The 14,501-nt window shown below is 46.2% G+C and overlaps 2 pseudogenes; both read left to right on the forward strand.

The window, feature by feature from the left end:
- The window catches only part of LOC136461012 (polyubiquitin-like), a 37,695-nt pseudogene that overhangs the window by 14,781 nt on the left and 8,413 nt on the right, over nt 1-14,501 (forward strand).
- On the forward strand, nt 630-4,246 carry LOC136510412 (uncharacterized; annotated as a pseudogene).

Below are 14,501 nucleotides of genomic sequence, written 5' to 3' on the forward strand. Positions count from 1 at the left end.
TAAAGTGGATGACAACCATATGTCCATGTTCTCGTTGCAAGAACCTGAAAGCCCATCGAGACAACGAGGTGCAAACTCATTTGATCATGTATGGTTTCGTCCTGGGCTACACAGTCTGGACATTTCACGGCGAAAGAGTTGGTGCGAGTGGCGGTGCATCTGGAGTGAGCCCTTCGACGTCGACGACGACAGCACCACCGGTGAATAAAGATCCTTTAGGAGCACCCGGCTCCTCATCATCTTCAGCAGCTGCTGCGCCAGCCGATAGTGACAACAGTTGTCGTGATTACATCATGGTGGATGATCTAATGCAAGACATGGCCGATGAAGTCGGCAACGGTGGGGATGGTCAGGATACTGTGAGCCAACCCGAGGATGTGCAGCTTGTTGAAGATCTAGTCAAACACTTCGATGAAGATGATGTTGTGTTGGGTTGCCCAAAGTGGTTGGAGAATTTCAGAGAGTTGAAGCAGGCGGCAGTTGATCCTCTCTATAAGGACGGCGGCGATTGTCCGAAGGAGTGCACGGCGCTCTGTTTTAACCTCCATATGTTGATGTTGAAGGCTCGTCATGGTTGGTCTAACACTAGCTTCAATGAGTTGTTAAGCTACCTTGCCACCACGTACCCAATGGCTAACAAGGTGCCCGCCAATACTTATCAGGCCAAGAAGCTGATCCGGCCAGTGGCGATGAAGCTTAGCAAGTTTGATGCATGCCCTAACCACTGCATCCTGTATCGGGGCAATGAGTATGAGAATTTGATGAGTTGTCTGCACTGCGGCTTTAGTCGGTACAAGAAAAATGCTGGTTGTCGCATGGATGCAGAAGACAAGGGAGGCTTGCGGGGTGGTCGGAAGAAGAACAAGAAGGGGGCAAAGAAGAGCAGTGTGGCCAAATAGATCTCGACTCAGCACGACGATGAAGAAGAGGGTTACACGCACAGGAAAAGTCCAGCACTGTCGGTGTGGTACCTGCCCGTGACCGATCGCCTACGTGCAATATTCAGGAACCCGGACGATGCCAAGCTTATGTCCTGGCATGCATCAGCTGACCGCCTGAAAGACGATGGCAAGCTACGACACCCATCCGATGGCAAGCAGTGGAAGGATTTCGACGAGGCCTACCCGGAGTTTGGCAAGGAGCCCAGGCATGTTAGGTTCGTGCTGAGTACCGCCGGGATGAACCCATTCAGTGAGCTTAGTAGCTCGCACAGCACTTGGCCCATCATGCTCACCATGTACAACCTACCTCCCCATCTATGTTAGAAGCGTAGGTACCTTATGCTGACCATGCTTATCTCCGGACCAAAGCAGCCCGGCAATGATATAGATGTGTTCTTGGAGCCGTTCATGGAGGAAATGAAGATACTATTTGATGTTGGGGTCCAGATGGTGGATGCATCCCGCAAGGAGAAGTTCACACTAAAAGCAATCATCTTTGTCACCATCACTGATTACCCCGGTCTCTTCTCACTATCGGGGCAGATCAAAGGGAAGACCGGCTATGTAATTTGCATCGACGGGACCTACTACACTTACCTTAAGGGATCCAATAAGAAGGTGTACATGAGGCACAGATGGTTCCTCGCCAAAAATCACAGGTATAGAAGAAGTATTATGAACAAATACTTTGACAATCAGGACGAGCCGCAGCGTGATCAACCGACGCTGACTAGTTGGGGGACAAAGGTGTATGAGATGGTCAAGGACATGGATCAGGTGGAGTTTGGAAAGAAGAAGAAGCCGCCTGAAGAGGGGCCCAAGCAGACAAGGAAGCAAAAGCGGGACTAGACGGAGGAAGTCCCCGCCGACATTCCTTTCAAGAAGAAGTCAATTTTCTTCAAGTACCTATCATATTGGAAAACACTGAATACACCCCATGTCATCGACTGTATGCACCTAGAGAAAAATGTCTTTGAAAGCATGATCGGTGTCCTGCTGGACATCAAGGGCAAGACATAGGATGGTATCAAGTCACGAACGGATCTTGTCAATCTGGGCATCAGGCCGGACCTTCACCCAGGACCGCCTCAGAACGGTAAAGTCGATATCCCGGGTGCGGCCTGCAACCTAACACAAGATGAGAGGATGGCTTTTCTTAAGTTGCTTAGGGGTATCAAGGTGCCGACTGGTTTCTCTTCCAACATCAAGAGCCTGGTCTCCATGAAAGACCTCATAATGACCGGCTACAACTCACACGACTGCCACGTCATGCTGACGATGTTCCTACCAATTGCGATTAGGGCTATCCGTCCAGAGTACGTGAAGATGGTAATCACACGGATGTCATACTTCTTTAACCGCATCACCTAGAAGGTCATTGATAAGGCTGAGTTGCCTGTCCTGAAGGAGTTTATCACGGAGACCCTTTGCCAGCTCGAGATGTGCTTTCCACCATCTTTCTTTGATATTATGCCACACCTAATGATGCATATGGTCGATCAGATCCATCAACTAGGCCCCATGTACCTACACCAGATGTGGACGTACGAGCGGTTCATGTCCACCCTCAACAGATACGTTCATAACCACGCTTACTCAGAGGGCTCTATGATCGAGGCATACACAACAGAGGAGGCCGTGAACTGGTGTATGAGGTACATAAGAGATGGGAGGGTGATTGGGCTGCCTGTCCATCACCATGAAGGCAAAACCTCAGGGATGGGGTGCACAGGCCGAAAAGTACGCATCGATGTGGCAAACCGAACGGTGCAAGAAGCTCATTACAACATCCTTCATCAGTTAGTGAGCATGGAGAAATATGTTGAAAAGCACCTGGAAGAGATCCGCGCTGCTAATGACGGACAGCGCATAGAGGCATGGGTCTAGAACCATCACAAGAGCAATTTCAATGAGTGGCTCAAAGAGCAACACATACCCCTTGAAGGATGCCCTGATGAAGATACGGAGACCGTTAAGAGGCTTGTGTTAGGCCCATCCAGCCAAATCACCACGTGGCAAGGGTATGACGTCCAGGGCTACAGGTTCCACACGAAAGACAAGGACAAGAAGAGCTCGGCACAGAACTGCGGTGTTTGATATGAGGGCAAAGAAGACTCCACGGGGCAGAGGAGGCAATACTATGGGCAAGTCGAAGAAATATGGGAACTTGACTACGGCCAAAACCTATGCATAACCGTCTTCCATTGCCAGTGGGTCAAACCGAATGCGGTTGCAGTGGATAGTTATGGGCTAACCACTGTGGACCTCAAAAGTATCGGCTACAAAGATGACCCGTGGGTACTAGCAACCAATGTCGCGCAAGTGGCCTACTATATATATGTAGAGGACCCAAAAAGGCATGTGGTTGTGTCTGGAAAGCGGCGGATTGTGGGAGCTGATGGGGTGCAGAGTCCCGAACAATACAACAACTACGCAGAGCTTGAGCTTTTTACCGATCATCCAAAGAAGATCAAGGCCGTCAAGGACCGATTCAACAAGTCCAGGATGATGCCGTGGGCCCGCCCCGACGGTGAGAAGAGGACGGTGAAAGCACCTGCACCAAAATGATATATGTATCCCAGAAACATATATGTAATAATATAGCCCGATCTATTGAAGACAAGTTTTGTAACTTATTATTAATATCATGGAACCATACTACTCTACTAGTACTACTGAATCTACTACTACTATACAATACTACTCTACTAGTACTACTCAACCTACTGCTACTATCTATTGTACTAATACTACTCTCTACTACTCACATGTACTCTACTACTACACAACACTACTCTACTACTACTACTACTACTACTACACAGCAAATGCAAAATGCAAAAATTAGTTTTAGATTGATAATAAATATCAGTGTTAGATTGAGTGAGCAAATGCAAAAATATTAACCATGACGGGCACGTAACAGCGCCCGCCGCGGTTAATATATTAATCGCGGCGGGCAGTATAAGGTGCCCGCTGCAGTAAACATTTACCACAGCGGGTGGCATATATTGCCCGCCGTGGTTAATCCGTGGCTATATATGTGCCTGTGCCCGTGCCCAAAGTTTCTAAGTCTTTCGCGCCCATCCTCCTCCCCCGTGCCCGTGCCCGCCGCCGAGCTCCTCTGCGGTGACCCCCGCTGCCGTCCTCCTCCCCCGTGCCCGTGCCCTGCCCCCGTCCTCCTCTCCCCGGAACCCTTGCTCCGGCTGCCGAGCTCCTCCGTGCTGGGCTCCGTCCCCGGAACCCTAGCGTCGGCCGCCGACACCAAGGGCCGCCGTCCCCGGAACCCTAGCGCCAGCCACTAAGAAGGATCGCGCCGCCGCCGAGCTCCTCCACGCTGGGCCCCGTCCCTGGAACCCTTGCTCTGGCCGCCGAGCTCCTCCACGCTGGGCCCCATCCCCGGAACCCTAGCGCCGGCCGCCGACACCGAGGGCCGCCGTCGCCCCCGCTGACCTTACTGGTACTCTACTGCCTACACTCTATAGCTTGATGCAAATTTTTTGATTTGTGAAAGTTTTTTGGGATGGCTATCTAGTGGGATATTTCTCCCTGTCTGTTACTATGGCAGACATGGAGTTCTTGTCCTCTATTTGTGCATAACCTTACAATATACTCTGATAAATTAAGGCCAGCTAAACTATAGATAGATGTGTGGTTTCTGCATGAGAAATGTAATTGGATGTTTGCAAAACTAGGAAAACTGTTCTCAGGAAATCAGGTTTTGTCCTTCTGTTTGTTGTAAATCCATGAATACTATATTAACCATGCTATGACACATAGCTAATGACCTGAAGCAAGTTAATGATGATGTACCGAACAGTATAGGCGGATTGGCCGTTTTGCAGAATGGACATAACTGCTTGTGCCCTGTTAGCAAGCATCCTAGTACGAGTTTTTGAACATGCAACAGTTGCAGTCTGAGAATCACATTGTTTGGTTCCATGTTTGTAAAGCCATAGCTTGTAGTTGTCAATTGTCATGCTTGGTTTCAAGCTGCAAGTGCTAGCTGCTAGTAGAATATGTTTTCTGACACAAAATTTAACAATGTGGATCCTCCCTCTTTGATTTGCAGCACTATAAGCTCAGTGCAAAAAAATAATGTGCTTAGGTCTATTACTTCCCCAACCTTATTTAGGATGTGCGTTTGACATAAACAAGCTGGAATACTTTACTTATCAAAGTGAAACTATTATGAGGTGCTTTCTGCTATCGAGGTTACAGGTTTTCTTTCCTCAAAATCATCTAGTGTTTGTCCATAGAAATATGTTGTTCTGAAGAATGGTCTATGTGTCTCTGTTTCTGTCCAGCTTGACCAGCTGTGAACAAGGGGTATAAGCATATGGAATATCATGTTTTTGTAGTGAAAATAAACAATCTCACATTGTGTTTTTTCTAGTGGCACAGTTAGACTGATTTTATAATGTTGATAATTCATAAACTTGACTCAGATGTGTACCTACAGTTACATCTTCTATAATTCATTTATATTTGAATATTGATATGGCCAAAATTGTACAGGATATAGTAAACTCCTTTTGGAATGGACGGCTGAAAATTGTACAGGATAAACTACACTTGGTGAATTTTGAACTGCTATACTACTGATCTATGATGCTTTTGCTGAACCGTAGCATTTGAATTCAATTCTTTTTGCTGCCTATGATGCCAAAGAAATTTGTGACAAAATTCTGAGCATATGCCACTGCCTATGATGCACCTTGCCTTTAAACTGATCACATGCTAAAGTTGTGAGAATTTTGAGATGAATTGGTCACTCTGCTGCAATTTTGCCAAATTTGATATAATTTTGGTGGTGGTGCTACCTATTTCTCTACTTAATCTATTCCTATACTGTCTGCTACTACTGTCCTCCTATACTACTCCTATACTATTGCTATACTACTATTGTATACTACTACTAGTATACTACTTTCTAGTAGTATACTACTACTACTGCCTACTACTTTCTAGTAGTATACTACTACTAGTATACTACTACTGCCTACTACTTTCTAGTAGTATACTACTACAAGTATACTACTACTACTGCCTACTACTACTCCCTCCTCCTCTACTCCCTCCTCCTCTACTGCCTACTCCTCTACTCCCTCCTCCTCTACTGCCTACTCCTCTACTATGCTCTTGCTAACTAAATTGATCCATGAGGTGGGACCAGAGGGAAACCCGTTGTCGCCACCCATGGTCCTTGCCAAGTTCAGCAACTAGGTGGCATGTATAGTCAAGGACAAGGTGGAGATCACTTGGGAGGACTAGAACAATGTCCCGGTCGACTACAAGACACATATTTGGGGTGAGGTGATGAGGAGCTTCCATTATCCCGAGGACGCCGATCTGAACAAGTGCAGGGAGTGGGTCATGCACGTGGCAAGAAGAGCCTTTAGAAACTTCAAGTCCATGCTTACCAGGTACTACCTGAAGCTAGGCAAGTCACCCTGTGTCAAATACACTATGGTGAAGGAACATCACTGGGAAGAGTTCTGCAAACAAAGAACAACAGAAGAAGCAAAGGCAAAGAGCGCCAAGTTCAGCGCACTTGCGAAGAAGAACCTACACCCCCACCACTTGGGCATGACTGGGTTTGCTGGTAAGAGGCCCCAGTGGTGGGAGGAAGAAAGGGCTGGAGCTACCGCCGGGCTTCCTGATCCGTACGATGGTGTAGACTTGAGGGCTAAGGACTTCATCTATGCCCGCAAGCTGAAGAAGCTCAAGGAGGGCGCGATCAAGTTCAATGAGCCCAAGTTCGAGGAGATAGAGAGGGTTGTCATCGAGGCTGCTAAATCCAAGGATAGCTTCGAGGTTCATAGGGGCCAGGACTTGCTGACCCTGGCACTGGGAACCCCCGAGCACCGTGGCCGCGTCCATGGCATGTCGTCGAAGATGAGCTAGAACTCAGTGGAGTCATGGCAATCCGACGCTGCCACATACCGGTCAAGGCAGAGGTACAAGGAGGGCATCTTTTAGAAGGGCTATGATCAAGGCATGGCTGAAATGATCAGTCGGTCCATAAAAGAAGCCTTCATGAGCAATGACCCAGATATGGTGTCGATGAGGTCACAGATGCTTCGCCAGGCTGGCGTGGCCGTGCCTCAAGTTCCACAAGGGCAGACACAAGGGCAGCCACTGCCGATGATTGAGGAACGCCCAAGGCACCCCATCGACGCCATTCGGGAACCCATGTGCATCCAGCTCATGATCCCGTTCGGCAGGGCGAAAAAGTTGACCGTGGGTGAGGGTTACATGCACCCCAAAGAAGATATCAAAGATTTCAACCAAGACCAGATCCCTGCCAACTATGCTGCCGTGATACTTACATGGTATGCGACCGAATACGAAGAATTTGAAATGGAATGTCCAAATGCAGAAGGGGTAACGATCCTTGGAGTTGCCTTGGGTTCCGAAGTCCTGTGGAACAAGGATGACATAGAGATCATTCTCTCGACGCCAACTTCTATGCTGACGGCGACACCAGCATCACAACCATCCGTTGCCAGATCTTGTCCCCCGATGATCCGGATCACGGCGACGGCGATGACAAAGGCAATGGCGGGGATGACAAGGGAAGGAACTCACCCCGAGGCACAAGCCCTCACCCTCGTTCTCCTCCTCCAACAACAAGTCCACCTCCACCTCCCAGCAGTCCATCTAAGGGCACAAGCAAAGCACCAGGAGGCACAAGCCCTCACCCTCGTTCTCCTCCTCCAACAACAAGTCCACCTCCACCTCCCGATAGTCCGTCTAAGGGCATGAGCAAAGGACTAGGAGGCACAAGCCCTCACCCTCATTCTCCTCCTCCAACAACAAGTCCACCTCCACCTCCCAGCAGTCCGTCTAAGGGCACGAGCAAAGGACCGGGAGGCACGGAGGAATCGGGGGCAAAGACACCGCCTGCTGCCATTGCGAGCACAAGCCACTGTCCTCCACCGCCGGCGAAGACTAAAGGTGACCAAGGGCTGCTCACATACTCACTTGAGTTCGAAAGGTATGGTAGCGGCAAGCATAATTTGCTAATAACTTTTCTTTGCCATAATATGGTACTAACATTTCTATCCCAGGCCAAGATCACCTTTCCATCTATTTCCTGAATCGGATGACTGTCCCAGCCATTACGAGCATGGGAAGTTCATGATAACCAAGGCCCAACTTGTCGACAAGGAAAGGTGGGAGACAAGGAGGTTTCATCTCTGGTACATGGAAGCGGCAAAAGCTGGCCTGCATGGTTTTCTAGTCAAGGTTGTGGTGGAGTACTTCCACTTGCCCAGCAACGATGTAGAACTCCCCGTGGACTTCCACGACATGTACAGACTACTACGGGAATAAGACCTTGACATCGCCCAAGTCACCTTGTTCTCTATGTAAGTGATGAATTGCGAGTTTCACATATCACCTGCCTTTGAATCGGTCAAGACTACTTATATATGCCACGATGGCTTGTCCTTGCAGGTTGATGGCCTATATATCCAAGGAACTAAAACTTGATGTTATCTATCTATCTCCAATGCATATTGCTCAAAGAATCATCATTGGTTACCACCTAGATGACAATCATCCAACCATGAAAGACTTGACCAAGCGACAGAGAGAGGCGCACAAGAAGAAACTGATGGACAATGAGAAGTTGAACATTTCAAGATACATACTAGGAGCAATGAAGAAGATTAGGGGAAATGGGTGTATCCTAGCTGCCTACCACTTTGGGTAAGTCGAAGACATGCCTGTAGAGATAAGTGGGTAGCTAGCTAGTATTATTATTTCTCGTTGTAACCTGTATTTTGTTTCAATGGTGTAGCCAAGGCCTCGAGGGTCACTGGGTTGCATTTATCATCTACCCTCAGGATGGTAGGGCCTGCGTATTTGATTCGTTGACAGTGCCAAACTTAAAAGGGTACAAGGCCTTTGAAGATTGCCTCAGAGTGTAAGTGACTGAACTGTCTTCTCATATGCGTTCTAATGCCCTGCCTAATACTAGTACATTTCGTATAGCGCTTATAAGGAGTACGTGAAGGATCCTGAATGCTATGATCGAAGAACAGAGAATTTTAAGGCTAAGCATAAGAACCGCATCAAAATCAGACGCAACTTTCTGGTAAGTATTTGAAAGGTTTAATTGTGCTTTCCGTTCATATGCGTTCTAATGCCTGTGTTGTAATGCTTGCGTATCGATCATGCAGTGTGCCAAACAACCGGTAGGATCACAAACCTATGGCTTCTACGCCTGTGAGTTCTTGAGGGTGTGCAAGTAGTACAGCAGCAGTTGGAGGGTGCTCAAGAATGGATTGAACTGGTCGAGAGACATGCAGAGCATCCAACACAGCTTCAAGCAGACAAAGGCGGACATATGTAAGTTTGTCTTAGACAAATGCGTGCTTGAAGGGGGCACGTTCTTCCATGAGAACAGCCCGCTAGCGATGTTACCGGAGTACGAGAGGCTGAGGAAATGGCCCACGATGATGCGTCCGCAGGATTACACCTTAGCGCGTGTATAATGACTTTAATATGTAAATGTAATGAATTAACGATGACAAGAACGACTAAGTGAATGTATATATATGTATATTATCTCATGTGTAATGCCTGCATACTTTTTAAGTTTAATCTGTGAAATCTAGATGTGATTTGAATTTGAATTTGAATTTATATGCCTGCTGTATTTTATTTGAATTTATATGCCTGCTGTATTTTTTTAATTCAGGAAATAATTTACCGAGGTGGGCAAATAATAAAGCCCGCCACGGCTATTCAACATAACCGCGACGGGCCACAAAAGGTGTCCGCCGCCGTATTTACCGCGGCGGTCGGTGTAACGTGCCCGCCGTGGTAAAAGTATATTTACCGCAGCGGGCACGTTACACCGCCTGCCGCGGTAAATCGGTTAACCGCGGCGGGCAAAGCCGCCCACCACGGTTAAGCCACGATTTACCGTGGCCTCTAGGCCGCGGCGGACGGCTTTGCCCGCCGCGGGAAACCCAAATCGCCTGCCTCCAGTAAAGTTTATGTTGTAGTGGTAACAATATGTCTTGTCAATTCACACTTCGTTGCCAAACATGTTTTGTGCCTAACAATCTTTTTTGTCTCAATAGAATAGTATGGCCATGAAATATTTAAGACGGCCGGACAATGCCTGAGCAGTAGTCTAACATTTCATGCCCACGATAGGACAGTCCGCCCCCCTTAGAAATGACAAGGCTAGACTATAGTTGTATTGTCTGGCCAGCCCTATGTCTCACACATGAAATATCAAGAGCTAAGGGACACTTGCTGCCACTATGGCATTGTGGGCCACAGACACAATCTTATGCACCCATAGCCTGATCTTGCATGAACTCCATCCCCACTACACGTTCCAATACTCTCCGTCACATGACTACTTCTTAAAAATCACGCCCACTATACGGTTAAACGCTTTCCATCTCCGTAGCCCTGTTTCTCTATAAGTATTGTCTACCTAAACCATGGCTTCTATTCATGCTACTCAATATTTCTCAAGATTGATCAACCATTTATGTTTCCAAATAAATTTATTATGAAAATATATTATGTGATTCATTTAATGGTAACTACATTGTACATTTATGTTTTCAAATAAATATATTATGAACATATATCATATGATTAAATTGATGGTAACTACCTCGTATCATAAATGTTAGTAGCCTTTCATGTATGTTTGCTCATAGTTCAAAGCATTTGACATTTTAATAAATCGAGAGTTGCATTGATTATGGGGTGGCGAGAGTTTTGTGTGTTCGCGTGTTTGGTGACTAAACATTCATGGAAAAAGGTGTGTAGGTATTGGTTTTGGTCCTAATAGTACAAAGTAACAAGTTTAACCATAGACCAACCAACCACGATCGACAAATAGTTGCCAAACTCATTGTGCCCACGAGAGGACATTCTGGCCACCTTAGAAATGACAGGGCCGGACTATAGTAGTGTTGTCCGTCCAGCCCTATGTCTCGCACATGAAACATCAAGAGCCAAGGGACACTCGCGGCCACTAGAGTATACAATTTGTGTGTCTATAGATCTTATAGAAATAGGAATACCACCCAAGGCACTATGGTGTGCCCTACAACCTTATTGATTTTGTCGTTACTAGCACACGACTTCATGTTAGAGGCAAACATTTCGTGCACTATATGTACAAGTACGCACATAGCTATGGCATTGTGGCTATAGACGCAGTCTTATGCACCCATAGCATGATCCTGCACGAACTTCCTCCCCACTACGCGTTCCAATACTCTCCGTCACATGACTACTTCTTTAAAATCACGCCCACTATATGGTCAAACGCTTTCCATCTCCCTAGCCATATTTCTCTATAAGTATTGTCTACCTAAACCATGGCTACTATTCATGCTACTCAATATTTCTCAAGATTGATCAACCATTTATGTTTCCAAATAAATTTATTATGAAAATATATTATGTGATTCATTTAATGGTAACTACCTTGTACATTTATGTTTCCAAATAAATATATTATGAACATATATCATATGATTAAATTGATGGTAACTACCTCGTATCATAAATGTTAGTAGCCTTTCATGTATGTTTGCTCATAGTTCAAAGCATTTGACATTTTAATAAAGCGAGAGTTGCATTGATTATGGGGCAGCGAGAGTTTTGTGTGTTCATGTGTTTGGTGACTAAACATTCATGGAAAAAGGTGTGTAGGTATTGGTTTTGGTCCTAATAGTACAAAGTAACAAGTTTAACCATAGACCAACCAACCACGATCGACGAATAGTTGGCTAACTTTTCATGCCCACGATAGGACAGTTCAGCCACCTTAGAAATGACAGGGCCGGACTAAATTAGTGTTGTCTGGCCTAGCCCTATGCCTTGCACATGAAACATCAAGAGCCAAGGGACACTCGCGGCCACTAGAGTGTGCAATTTTGTGTCTATAGATCTTATAGAAATAGGAATACCACCCAAGGCACTATGGTGTGCCCCGCAACCTTATTGATTTTGTCGTTACTAGCACACGACTTCATGTTAGAGGCGAACATTCCGTGCACGATATGTACAAGAACGCACACAGCTATGGCATTGTGGCTATAGACTCGGTCTTATGCACCCATACCATAATCCTACACCAACCACGAAATATCAAGAGAGACAGGGACAGTCGCTGCCACTAGATTAGACATAACTCTGAGATTACTCTGGGTACAAGGACTAACACTGAGATTAGACTTAGTACAACTTGCAAGCAAGTTTGTTTTGTTGGCTGCATCCAAATAGTTGTAGTTACCTCCTGCATGAAGTGGTAAGCATAGCACCACCAAGTCTAGTACCAGGAGTTGTACTTACAAGCAATGCTAATAACTAACATTACATTAACTTCCAAATTATGCAAACTAAAAAAGAAATGACTAAAGCTTGAGCTAAGATAATGACATGCAAGGACATCAAATGCACTCTGCCTCATCTTCTTATCAGGTGCTGCAGGCTCAAGTTGTGGTGGTGGTCTAACAACCTCCTGACAACCATAGTAGGCTGCATAAGCTTCTTGTTTCGACTTCTAACTTTTGTGGACAGCTCCCTTGAACTGATCCACTTCAGCATATGTATCATGCCAGTTGGAGTAGACACCAGGGGTCCGACCACGATGCACAACATACCACGTCATAGCTTGCTAAGCTATCAAATATATTAGATTAGATTAGAAAGAAAAAATCAAAGTTATTTGTTAGCTACAGATAAAAATAAGTAGCAAGAAACACATCACTAGCAAAGAGACATATGTGCTCACTTCATTGGTTAATTAATGAACTAGTTTGCAGCAATAAATTCACCCATTTAATTATGAAAAATGATTTAAAGTAACACATATTGTTACTCCAAATTCACCCATTTAAAACAATTTAAAGAACATATCTATACAACTATGCAAAATAATAAAAAAGAAAACTCCTAAATTTTGGTTTAATTACTGGACTCCATTATTATTTAAATAATCTCTAAATCTGCATCTACATATATTATTATACAAGAAATATTATTGTATGAGATAATTAATAAACTAGTTTATATCAAGGAAAATATATCCATTAGGTAAATGCAAGAAGTTAATATTAATGAGAGAAACAAATACGTAATAATACTAGATATAGCTTACTAGGGCGTGGGAGGCTTGGAGAAGCACGTGGAGGTGGTTTGCCGGTGTGCCGAGGAGATGTGGGGAAGGACGGCGGAGTAGGGGGTGGAGGAACGTGGGGGTGGGTTGGGGGCGGAGGAACGGTGGGGGCAACAAATGTGGTGGGGGAGAGGAACGGCGGGGGCAGGCCTAGGTGGTCGGCCAGGGAGATTTGGAGCACCGGACGGCAACAATGGTGACTGACGACGATCGTGAAGGCCAACAAGGATGACATGTCCTTATCCACTAGCGAACGGAGGCAAATTCGTCCAAAGGGTGCTAAAGTTTTTTAAACGGAGCATAGGACTGTCCGGCCGAGTAAAACATCGACAGGCCGGACAAGGAGAGCAGCGGTATTTTTTAGTGTAACTTGGTAGGACGGTCCGACCGTCCAAACTTTGAACGCGATGGACGGAAGTCCTCGGCCGCCCTTGCTATGTATTTTTAGGGGCGGTTGCTTACGTCAGGCGCCCCTGAAAATGATCTTCAGCGGCGGTTGCTTATGTCAGCCGCCTCCGAAGATCATCTTCAGCGGCAGCTGATTTAAGAAAACCGTTGTTGAAGATCCTTGCCCTTTATAACGCAACGTCAAAAATTTTCTAAGTCATCGGGCAGGCCAGAATTCAATAGTGTAGTGAAGCGCTGCCAAAAATTTTCGCGCGCGCCTTTTCGCCTACTCCATCCAACGCCGCCACCACCGAAGTTCCCTGGCCGTCCGGCGCTCCCCCGGCACTCCCCCATTCGGCGCTCCCCGGCGCTACCCCCGGTGCTCCCTCGGTAGAGGTCCCCAGTGCTTCCCCAGCACTGCTAGTTCCCTGCCTCGTCGGCGAACCTACCGCCGGAGGCCCCCGGCGGTCCCCCAGCGGTTCCCCCGTGCTCCCCCAGTGCTCTTAGGCGCTCCCCCGGCTTCTTCTTCTGCGTCTGCGCTCCCTCGGCCCGTCGTCCGCCCGGTGCTCCCCATCTTCCACTCCGGCCTGTTCATCTACCAAAGGTTGATTCTTTTTAATCTTCTCTATATTAGACAAGAAATGCTGCATAACATTTGATGTTTAGATACTAGTGTTATATGCATGAGTAGCGGATATATATATGAAGCAATGGAATGTACTAAGTATTTAAAATTTATAATTTTTATTGCATGTGTATTAGCCATGTGTTGATTTTGCTATATGTAATCATATTCATATGAGAATGATAATCTTGTTTCTAAATATTTATAACAATAATACGCCCTTCCGTCATGACTTAGATAAATTCATCCACATTCGTTAGCGATGGATAAAGAAACGACAACAAACGAAGCAGATAAGTTGGAGTGGTTGTCGGACGACGACGACAACGACACATCATCGACCTCATTGGAAGAAGCTTTGGATCCTAGTCCTAGGCCT

The sequence above is a fragment of the Miscanthus floridulus genome, chromosome 1 (genome assembly GCF_019320115.1).
Source record: "Miscanthus floridulus cultivar M001 chromosome 1, ASM1932011v1, whole genome shotgun sequence".
NCBI classification, from domain to species: Eukaryota; Viridiplantae; Streptophyta; class Magnoliopsida; order Poales; family Poaceae; genus Miscanthus; species Miscanthus floridulus.